General features: G+C 37.6%; 1 long non-coding RNA gene across 1 annotated transcript in view; it reads right to left on the bottom strand.

Moving 5' to 3' along the window:
* Nucleotides 1-546: 546 nt before the first annotated feature.
* Nucleotides 547-10,057, bottom strand: part of LOC149469259 (uncharacterized) — a 43,664-nt gene continuing 34,153 nt past the window's right edge. Inside the window, exon 6 of the long non-coding RNA XR_016311621.1 lies at nt 547-2,340. This is a non-coding gene — a long non-coding RNA (uncharacterized LOC149469259). The remainder of the gene's footprint in view (nt 2,341-10,057) is intronic.

The raw sequence follows: 10,057 nt of genomic DNA, 5'->3' as shown, positions 1-10,057 counted from the left end.
GTACCCCATTGATTGTGTCAGTAGGGGGAATGGTGCCCCATTATTGGTATCAGTTTGTGGAATGTACCCCAAGGGCTAAATAAGGGCAAGCAAAGGACCACATATGGCCCCAGGGCTGCAGTTTGGAGACCATTGTTCTATAAGATAGCAAATCATCCCTTTTTGAATTCAGGTCCACTTTCATGCCTTTTGGGTATACTAACCTGCATTTTGCCATTCAAGTCAATACAAAAGGGGTCTCTCAAATTGCAGCACATCGGAAGCATCTGAAGTGTATGCCAGTGCATATCAATATATACATACTGCATGTGACAAAAACTGATGCCCAGATACAAGATAATTAGTCCGTTTAAATGTGACAAAATGAGAGTTCACACACCCTGTTATATTTTTAAGGGTTGGCAATAGTTGAAAGGGACACTGTGAATACTTAATACCAACATTATTAGTTACAAAATAAAAAGGTAATTATGAAATATTCTGGTTAAAGGAAATATAAATAGTATTAAAATAAAAAAAAATTATTTTACATGATCTTTAGCATCCTGCTGTTTATGTGCCATGACATCTTTATGTACAGTATATTCAAGTAAACATCATTTATACAAGATTATAGGTCAACAGTCCCAGAAACAATATTGTCCTTCATATGGCTATGAATTATACTAAATCTGCCCATAAACTTCAGAGTGTGTTCAGCCGTGTAGACATAAGCTGACTGCTCTCAGGCAAAACACTATGAAGCAGGCCTGGTGTTCATCGTAATAGGCACAGCGTGATGTGGGAGGCACACACAAACAATTCTGATGCATATTATCTTGGGGGAAACATTATATATTGGACAAGCCTTTGTGACAAATCTGACCATTATTTCCTCCTTTAAAGTGGTAATAAATCCAAAACCAAACATTTATTATATTGCAACCTACCAATCCTTTGGTGTGGTGGCTGCGTTAGTTTTAAATTCTTAGTCTTTTCTCTTTCTGCTTTCACCTGAAGTTCTGGCCTTTAACGCACCTCCTGCTTTAGAAAGCCCCCCACTCTGAAGGAGCACAGGGGGCAAGTCTGGACAGGGGTATTGTCAGTCTGAGTGTTAGCGGGTGATAACTTGCCTATTTGTGGCCACAGTGGCAGCCAGAGCTGCTCTACCGTTAAAAGACTAACCTTCCCAGGCATACCAGCCCTTATTTGTATTTCTCACACTCTTCCACTCGATGTTTGGGTGGGGGTCAGTGACCAGATCCTTTGTCCACCCTCCTGGTTGCTCGGCTGTACCCCCTCACTCCCAAGGGTATCTAGACATTGGCCCTCTTCTCCCAGGGCTCCACAGCCAGGTAGCATCACTGCACAATCTTGCTCTCTCACCACACCTACTGTGTTACCTGAAGAACTCCACACAGAGGTCACATGTAGACAAACTTCTTCTTTTACTGAAGTTATAACTCAGAAGTACAGCAATCTGGGTCTCAGACCCAAGCTTAGTTTAGCAGCAAGTCTTTGACACATCCACTGGTATTGGTCTCTTTGGAGCAGATGATAAGCAGTTAAGGGGAAACAACACCCCCCCAGGAGAAACCCAAGATGAAGCTCAGCTTCTTAGGAGGCCATGGTCCTCATGGTAACCCTTCTCATAGCCAGGGCTGTCCTCCTCCTAACTTCTCCCTTGCTATACATGGAGATCCTGGCAGGAACTTTACATGTTTGTCATTATTCGCTCCCATACAGAGGACCAGATTCCCACTATTGGAGCTTGTTGGGACACAACCTTTAGTGCTCATAGTAACACCCTTCTACTGGGCTCACCTATTTACAATGAACATTTTCTTATATTGCTGACCATAATGTGTAGATAAGATTGTAACAGATGACTGTAATTGATGGAAGAAAAATGTGTGGCTGATAACAATCCCAGGAAAAGCTGCATCTTTTCCACTGCTGTGTTTAGGCACAGGCCCTTCCCATACACCTGAGACCAATTCCCAATATGTTTGAAGAAAGCTAGACTGGGCCAGTGCCATCTCATTACCATTGGTGCCCTAATTATACAGTAAATTTATTGACAATTTTAAGATATACCAGAGATCACAACAGAAAAAATGGTTATTCATTTAAAAAGGAAGAAAAAAGAAAGAACTTCATTGTGACACAGTGTGTACACACTGTCACTTGCAGGCTTATGCATTACACATTTACCCAAAATACAAAGAAAATGCATTCACACCCTATTCATTAATACACACTCGACAAAAAACTTTAAAGCGCCAAGCTCTTCAGTGGAGGCTCTTAGTCAAACATCTGTTACTCATTTGTTATCCAGTCCATTATGTGTGTCTCTTCTTCCTAAAGGGAGAGGTGAGAAAGAACACAGTAATACACAGGCCAAAGACTTATCTCTAACAGATGGACAAGGGCCAAACAGTGCATATGATAGCAAGGAATACAGTGCATGCACAGGTGAAGCATCCTTGTATGCAAATCTCAATCATCTTAAAAAGACACTTTTACCAACTCAAAAAAAATTCAGGTAAAAGGAAAATCAACTATTAATTAATGAAATGCTTACTTGCAGTATTTTCTTTTCCATATTTTTTTCATCTACTTGAAATGTGCCTTTGAATTTGTTAGATAATGTGACTACTGTAGGAAAGTCAAATCCCTAGCACATCCCTCTCCCTCATTGTAGTTCATAGTCCTCTACTCTTCTGGAGTGTCCGATTACCCTTACCGCTTGGCCAGCATCTTCACCCCATATCTCACCCCCTATATAACATTTTATATAGCTACCAGGGAAGAAGCAAAGAGAACTACAGTACTATAAAGTATCATTTAAGAGCCAGCTGGGGCAGATGACATCACATCCGAGATGGCGGCACACAACAGCAACCTCAAGGCTTTTGGATGTCTACACAAGGGAAGTTTTTATGGGTAAATAACATTTTTGTTTAAATGAATGGTTTGGTGACAAGGTAACTTTAAGGACAGATATTAAAATTTGTAATAGACTAATTAGGGTATGATTCAAATTGAAAATTTATTTTGAACTTTTTTAACTTGATAAGTGCTACAAAGAGCAGTATCATTTTTCATAGTACAGCTACCCAAGATAGCCAGATAACGTTTACTGGAGTCATATGACCAAAAACATGGCAGATACTTGCTTTCTGTGTAAAATTCTATTTTCTTACTAAATAAGTTTATATATATTTATATGAGATTTATTAAATATGTTACCTCCACATAAGGCAGTTTTTGGCGCTATAACCTTTTAAAATTCAAATTAAAAAATCTCTGCTGACTATTAGTAACTTTACCAACACATGCTGCAGATTCAGGTAGTTCCTAATATCTGCACTTTTACAAAGTGGCACTAGTAATGTACCAAATTCAAAAATAATTCATATGCATATTGCATTTTCACTGCCACTATTTCCTCCCTGTCACTGGTTGCTAATGACACTATAGGCTTTACAACCAACACCCTCCTAATAAACAATGATGCTGCAGTGAACTGGACCTTACTGGGAAGCTGGGACCCTAGTTCCCCAGGTCCATTCTCTCCCTGTAATTGACAACAGACAGTGCATGGATTCTTTAGCCAATAAGAGGCTTTACAGTGGCTAAGGATCTGCACACTGCTGTCAATCAAATGGGGGAGGTGACCTTATGGGGAAATAGTGTCTGCAAATCCCCATCAGGTTCCGCCCCTCCAAGTACAAAACTCTTTGCTGCTGTGCTGTCTCTGTGACATCTTTAGCGGCAGGGAAGGAGCACCAACATACTCAGGTTGGCATGTCTGTATGGACACGCCGCTTTCAGTGCACCTCCTCAATCAGTGTGTACAACAGGTGCATGAATCTGTTGCCCACACCAATGTTTGTTGTGTGGAGGTGCATTGGAACTCTAATGAGTGTCATAGACACTATGAATTCCAGGAATTGGGTTATATCAAAGTAATTTTTTAATTTTTTTTTGATAGTAGTGATTTTGGCTTTATATTTTGGGTATAACCAGTTTGGCACCAAATGCTAAAACAAAATGATCAATCTCAAATATTTTAACCCAAAAATATATTCTGTATGCATTGCCAAAATATGTATATTTTTAAAAAATTATGAAAAGAGTAGGGCATGATTAAAACACCTGTCATCTACTATTTCTGCCAATGGCGATGGCACCACAGGTTACTGATTTACCCTGATCTATTAATACCTTTCCCATACAGATTAACATTTGAAAGCTGTTTCATTCAAGTTCTTGATTATATCTCAAGCTCTGATGAGGGTTTTAGGCCATTTTGTAACTGTGAACTATTAAATCCATATTCTGGACTTTTTTTTTTTAATAAGATCGGAACTGTCAGGCATGCACCCAAAACTTATGTGTCTTGTACTGACATAGGGACCAGCAGATGAAACCATAGCTGGCAACAGGAGACCAGCCATCTGACACACCTGGAAGTGTTTGATGCCTAGTGTAGCCTTAGTTCTTGAACAGAGCGAAGACTGGAGTCATTGCCCACCAACAAGGTAAAAATTACTAATGTTCTTTTCTGGCTTTGTGTGCCTTCATTTTTTCAAGCGACTAGGTTAACTTGATAGACAATTCATTGGACAATACAAAGGCTTGGAAAGTTCAACCTATAAAATAATGTATTTTCAGACTTCATCTGCCCCTATATTGTATTTCTGAATCCAGCAATTGTTTGGCACTCATTTATTTTTAATGTTTTGGTATTTTTTTTATTTAAATGTACTATTGTCCATTAAAAGGGTGGTAATGGGGAATGTACAGCAGTCAAGAATTCCTACTCTGAAGCATTACCAGCCAGCTGAATGGAGCCCAGTCCAGTCTTTCATATTGATTTACGTTTTTCATTTTCTGGGGTAAGAGCACTGCAACCAGAGAAAATCAATACAGTTTACTCCAATCAGGTGTGAATTCCAAACAGCTGATCAGCAGGGGTCTGAGTGCTGGAGATTTCACAGTTCTAGGTGTTAAAGGGCATTAAAGACAGAGATAGGAGTCAGAAGCCCTGACAGCCACACTTTCATTCAAGAGAACAATCTGTGAATCAACATGCATACTTGTACAGGCCAAGCATACATGTTGATGCAGTGGGCAGATATGCTAGCTATATCACTGTGGATTATTTTGGTGAGGTTGGAGATTTCCAAATAGAACCTATAGACATGAATAAGACTACACCTAAGGGGTTGCTGAGGGTAAATTATGTTTGGTGTTAGATCATGCTTCAAGTGTGAGAGTAAAAACTAATTTAAAAAGAAAGACATGCACCACACAGATTCATCATGACCGGTCCTGCCTGAGAAACCCTGATTATGATTGATACTGATAAAAATTAATTGCTTAACTTTAGCTAAGCACCAGACTTGTTTCTGTAGCCTAAGAGCTACTCATACATACTGAATGCTGTGCTTTTATTAAGGTAGGCAATAGATTTGCACTGCAAGGGGTTCATTTAATAAAGATATGCAAGCCAATTTTTATTCACACCAACTATCTAATTAGTTAAAGAGAAATTGCTTTAGAGAAACTATAGTGGCTTAAGGCCAAGGTTGTGCAAACTTTATTTTATATAAAATCTTTTTTTTATAAATTAATACTAAATACAATGTACACCAATGACACTGGTTTGACGGAGAATTATGGGTTTTCTAACAGTAAAGGGAGTCCCCCTTCTGACTCAGTAGTCTATGTGTATATTGCTCTGTAAACATGGTTCTTTGTTTAGCAAAGCAGTTAAGAATAGACTGGTAAATTTGCAAAAAGCATCCTTTATCCGTTGTTTGGAAATCGTAAACATGCTATATTTTATACATAATCAGATTAGAAGATAATATATTTGAATGATTAGAAGATAAAATAAATATAAAACAGAGTACCCCCAAACAAGCACATTGAGAACGTGCAAACTCCATGCAGACAGCATCCTGACTGGCATGTAACTGAGGACTCCAGTGCTGCAACAGAGGTGCACCACTAAGTCACTGTGCTGCCCTCATATAAAATTAATATACAAAAATAGATTCCCCCCACGTAAATGTGGCTTTAAAGGCAGAAACACCATATATTAAAAGTACAATAATCTTTATTCCAATATCATCATATCCCTTAAATAGGGATGTTGGCAGGTGCATGGGGGTCCTCGCTCATTTGATATAGCCCTCATATAAAATGTAGCTTTCAATAAAACAGTCAATATTATCATATATGCTGTACATGTATAAAACAAATATTTACGTGTATTGATGTTGTCTCAATATCTCAAAGATCACCTCAGCTGCACATCCTTTAAACATTCACTGTGATTCAGCCCAGAGTCCTTTGATTCTGCTATAGACTGCTGCTACCATCCAAATGACAGAATGACATGGTTATATCTATGGACTATTGTAGTGTTTCATTTCTCTTTCACCAATACAGTAAATGGTGCCATTGATTCTTTTCCTTGTTTGTGTGTCTTCAGATGGTTTGTACCTAGAGTTTTTATCTTTTTTGATACCTTTATGCTATATTACAGTATGTCGTCCTTGACAGCATTCAAAACAAATGATTTACAGATCTACAGAAGACATGCATAAAGCAATACTGACATGTAATGTATCTTTTCAACTGTAAGAGTACATTTATGTGCAACAGTGTGTCATATTCCCAAGCCTTTTTTATATCCTTGAATATCTGTGTTGTGTATATATATTATGTAGTAATAAAGATTATTATTTACATTCAGATTGGCAGGAATATACTCTTTACACAGCACTGATTGCTGCATGTATTCGAGAAAAGCCGAGTGGTTTTATGTGCTCCCCTCTGCTCGGGAAGAAAACTCTAACAGGCTCTATACAAGTTAATGACTTGTTCTACACTGTCAGATGTGCATAATGCCTGGGCTCATTCTTAGGAGGTAAAGGAACATGCCGAGAACTAGGTAGCATACAGATTAACCACTATGGACAAGCATGGGCTTTATGCACCTCCAACACTGTAGACAAGAGCAAAGGGCTTTAAAAAATCTGCATGTTTTGTCTGATTCCACAGATAACAAGGCCCCATTGAGCTTCAGTCATGTTAGATATCCTTTGATATCTCTGCTTTCTTTTGGATAATAACAGTCATTTTTTACATATTATTTTGTGTTACCTATTCAGTTCAGCAAATGTTATGGGATTCCTTTAGGGTTAACACTCATACTTTGCAGCTCTGGGTGCTTATGGTACCTTAGACCTTATGGGGTTAATTTACTACAACTGGAGAGTGAAAAATCTGGTGCAACTCTGAATAGAAACCAATCAGCTTCCAGATTTTATCGTCGAAGCTTAATTGAACAAGCTGATGTTAGAAGCCGATTGGTTTCTATTCAGAGTTGCACCAGATTTTGCTCTCTCCAGTTTTAGTAAATAACCCCCGTCTGTCTGAAAATGTCCTAATGTATTTTTTTGCGTATGTTCAGGTTTTCTCCCACAATCCAGAATAACAATGGCAGGTTAACTGGCAACTTCTCAAGCTTGCAATAGTAAATGTATGGCTATCATACAGATATTAGATTGTGAGCTCTTTTAGGGCATCTATGTACTTTGTAAAGCATTGTGCATTTGTAGGCATGTTATCAATACTAAAAATAAGTCACATCTTCTTAAAATAATCCTGTGTATGGCTGCCTTTAATCTGACAGACTAGCTTTAAAATATCTATATCACAAGATGCTTGGGAATTTGTAATGGATGCCTCTTATGTGAGTTTCATAATTGCTTATATCACCAGTATTCTGAAGTAAGAGATGGTCATAACTTGGCTAAACCAAAGTCCTTGCCTAGGACATGATGTCAGTTACAAAGCATAGGCTGGGATGTCTAGGGGCTGGCTGTACAACCAGTTTTATTCAGGTTCCTGTCCGGGACCTGGGGAGAGTTGACCACAACTTAGGTCTACCCAGTTTTTGGAGTCCCCTTGTACCCCCTTGTAAGATGTAAATAAAATTAATAATTCAGCAGCCATAAAGAAAAACAAAAATTATTGAATTCTGTAAATTAAATCGACTGTATACAAAATACAGAGGTTGATTAGTGATGTAAACTCCTCACTTCATCAACTAAACATCTGCATGGTCTTTTGTAGTGCTGGGGTTATTGGTATAAACCCATCCCACCGAAGACCAAAGTATCACAGACTTTGTATATCCTTTATATGTCTGTATGAGTTTCCTCTGAGTTCTTTGGTTTCTGCCCACAATTTGTTGTAAATTACCTAACTCATGTATGTCAGTTATCTTCCTAACCTCAATACACAACTTAGGGGATAAGGTAAATGAGCAAAAAATGAAAGTTGCTGTACATGGTGGTCCATTTAGTATTCCTGTTATCGCATGAGAAATAAGCCAACATCACAGGGTCTCTATGGGTTCTTTTGTTGTCTTGAGGAAGAGACCCTACAAGGACTCAAAATATTAGCTTGTTTCTCACATGACATTATGCCACAATAAATCAGAGGAAAGGGAATGTTGGTTACTTTCTACTAGCAATTGGGTATACTGGCAGCACCATTCTTTGGGTTCATTACAAGTACCCACATTCTGGTCAATTGCTGTATGGAGTGAAACTTCTACATGAACTACATGGAGATGAGAGGGCAATGCTAATTCCTAAACATTTTTTACCTTAATGCAGAGAATGCATTAAGGTAAAAAATGTTCAGGCTTTAGAATCAGTTTAACTGAATATTTGTTTTTGGACTAGGCAAATGTATATTAATCTAGATATATTAATAATTTTCTTCCCTGTTCTTTTGGAAAGCAATTAATGTCATCTAAGAATTTCTATTTTGACAAACATTGATACCAGAAAAATCAATTCAGAAAGCATCAGTTCACTATTTAAACAATACAGCATGTTTTGGCTGAGTCTATAAGTGTGTAGAAAAAAGAATATTTTGCCTTTTATGTAATCATTTGGAAAAGTTATGCAATTTTATGGGTGGAGAGCAAGGAGGAAGGCTTATCACTATATGTACTGTAGCTTTCTGCAATAGAGCCCGAGTTCTAATTATAAAGTGTTGTCTGACTATTTGACAATAGCAACATCAGTAGTAAAAGTATCTTCTACATTTTTCAGTCTAGTCTACAAAGTATTATCCATCTTTCTGTGACTCCTGTTTCACAGCATATAAGCAACCTGACTGTGCTCATAAAAACCCCAAATATATATTGCTTAGTGCGCATTCAAGTTAGATAATATATGTATAGTTTAGGAATAGCAACAACGCCACCATTAATAAAAGGTGATAAAAGGCATTACACTGCTTATTAAAAAATTCTTACTGTATGTGGATATGCACTTATAAATCTGTATTCTAAAAATAATGAGAAGACAACAAAAAGTTTAAAATAAATGAAGACAATTTAAATGAAATAATATGACGATAGATAGATAGATAAATAGATAGATAGATAGATAGATAGATAGATAGATAGATAGATAGATAGAAACTCCCATATGACCTTATGCTTTGCTGTAAAATGTAATGACAATGTTAGCAAAGTTGCTGCAGAACACACTGGGGAGATTTACTAAAACTGGTGAATTTGATTCAATGATTTCAATGTCAGATGTCATTCCGACTTGAGGTATGACTTGCAAGACATCTGCAGTTTGCAAGATACAGATGTCTATGTAAGTCGGACCTGACGTAGTGCATGCACTACTTTAGAAATCGGTACAGCTCCAACCAAGATGGATTCACATCAATATGACCACTTTAATTGTGGACAATAGGGTCCGACTTGCCATGAGATTTTAAACTTGCATGGTATGACCAATCGCATGGCAAGTCGCACCCAGAGTGATCGGGATCTTAAGGTTTGACAATAAAACCTGGAAGCTGATTGGTTTTTATGCAGATTTGCACTAGATTTTGTACTCTCCAGTTTTAGTAAATAACTTCCACTCTATTTGTTAAAGCGTATCTATTGGCAAACATTAAAATGATTGAATTCACTTCCACATTCCTTTTAATTATTTATTAATCTGTATGATATTGAAGT

The sequence above is a fragment of the Staurois parvus genome, unplaced genomic scaffold, assembly GCF_062004578.1.
Source record: "Staurois parvus isolate SC_StPar_1 unplaced genomic scaffold, SC_StPar_1.0 ptg000078l, whole genome shotgun sequence".
NCBI classification, from domain to species: domain Eukaryota; kingdom Metazoa; phylum Chordata; class Amphibia; order Anura; family Ranidae; genus Staurois; species Staurois parvus.
Note: the sequence above shows the minus strand (reverse complement) of the source record. Positions and strands in the feature narration are given on the sequence as shown.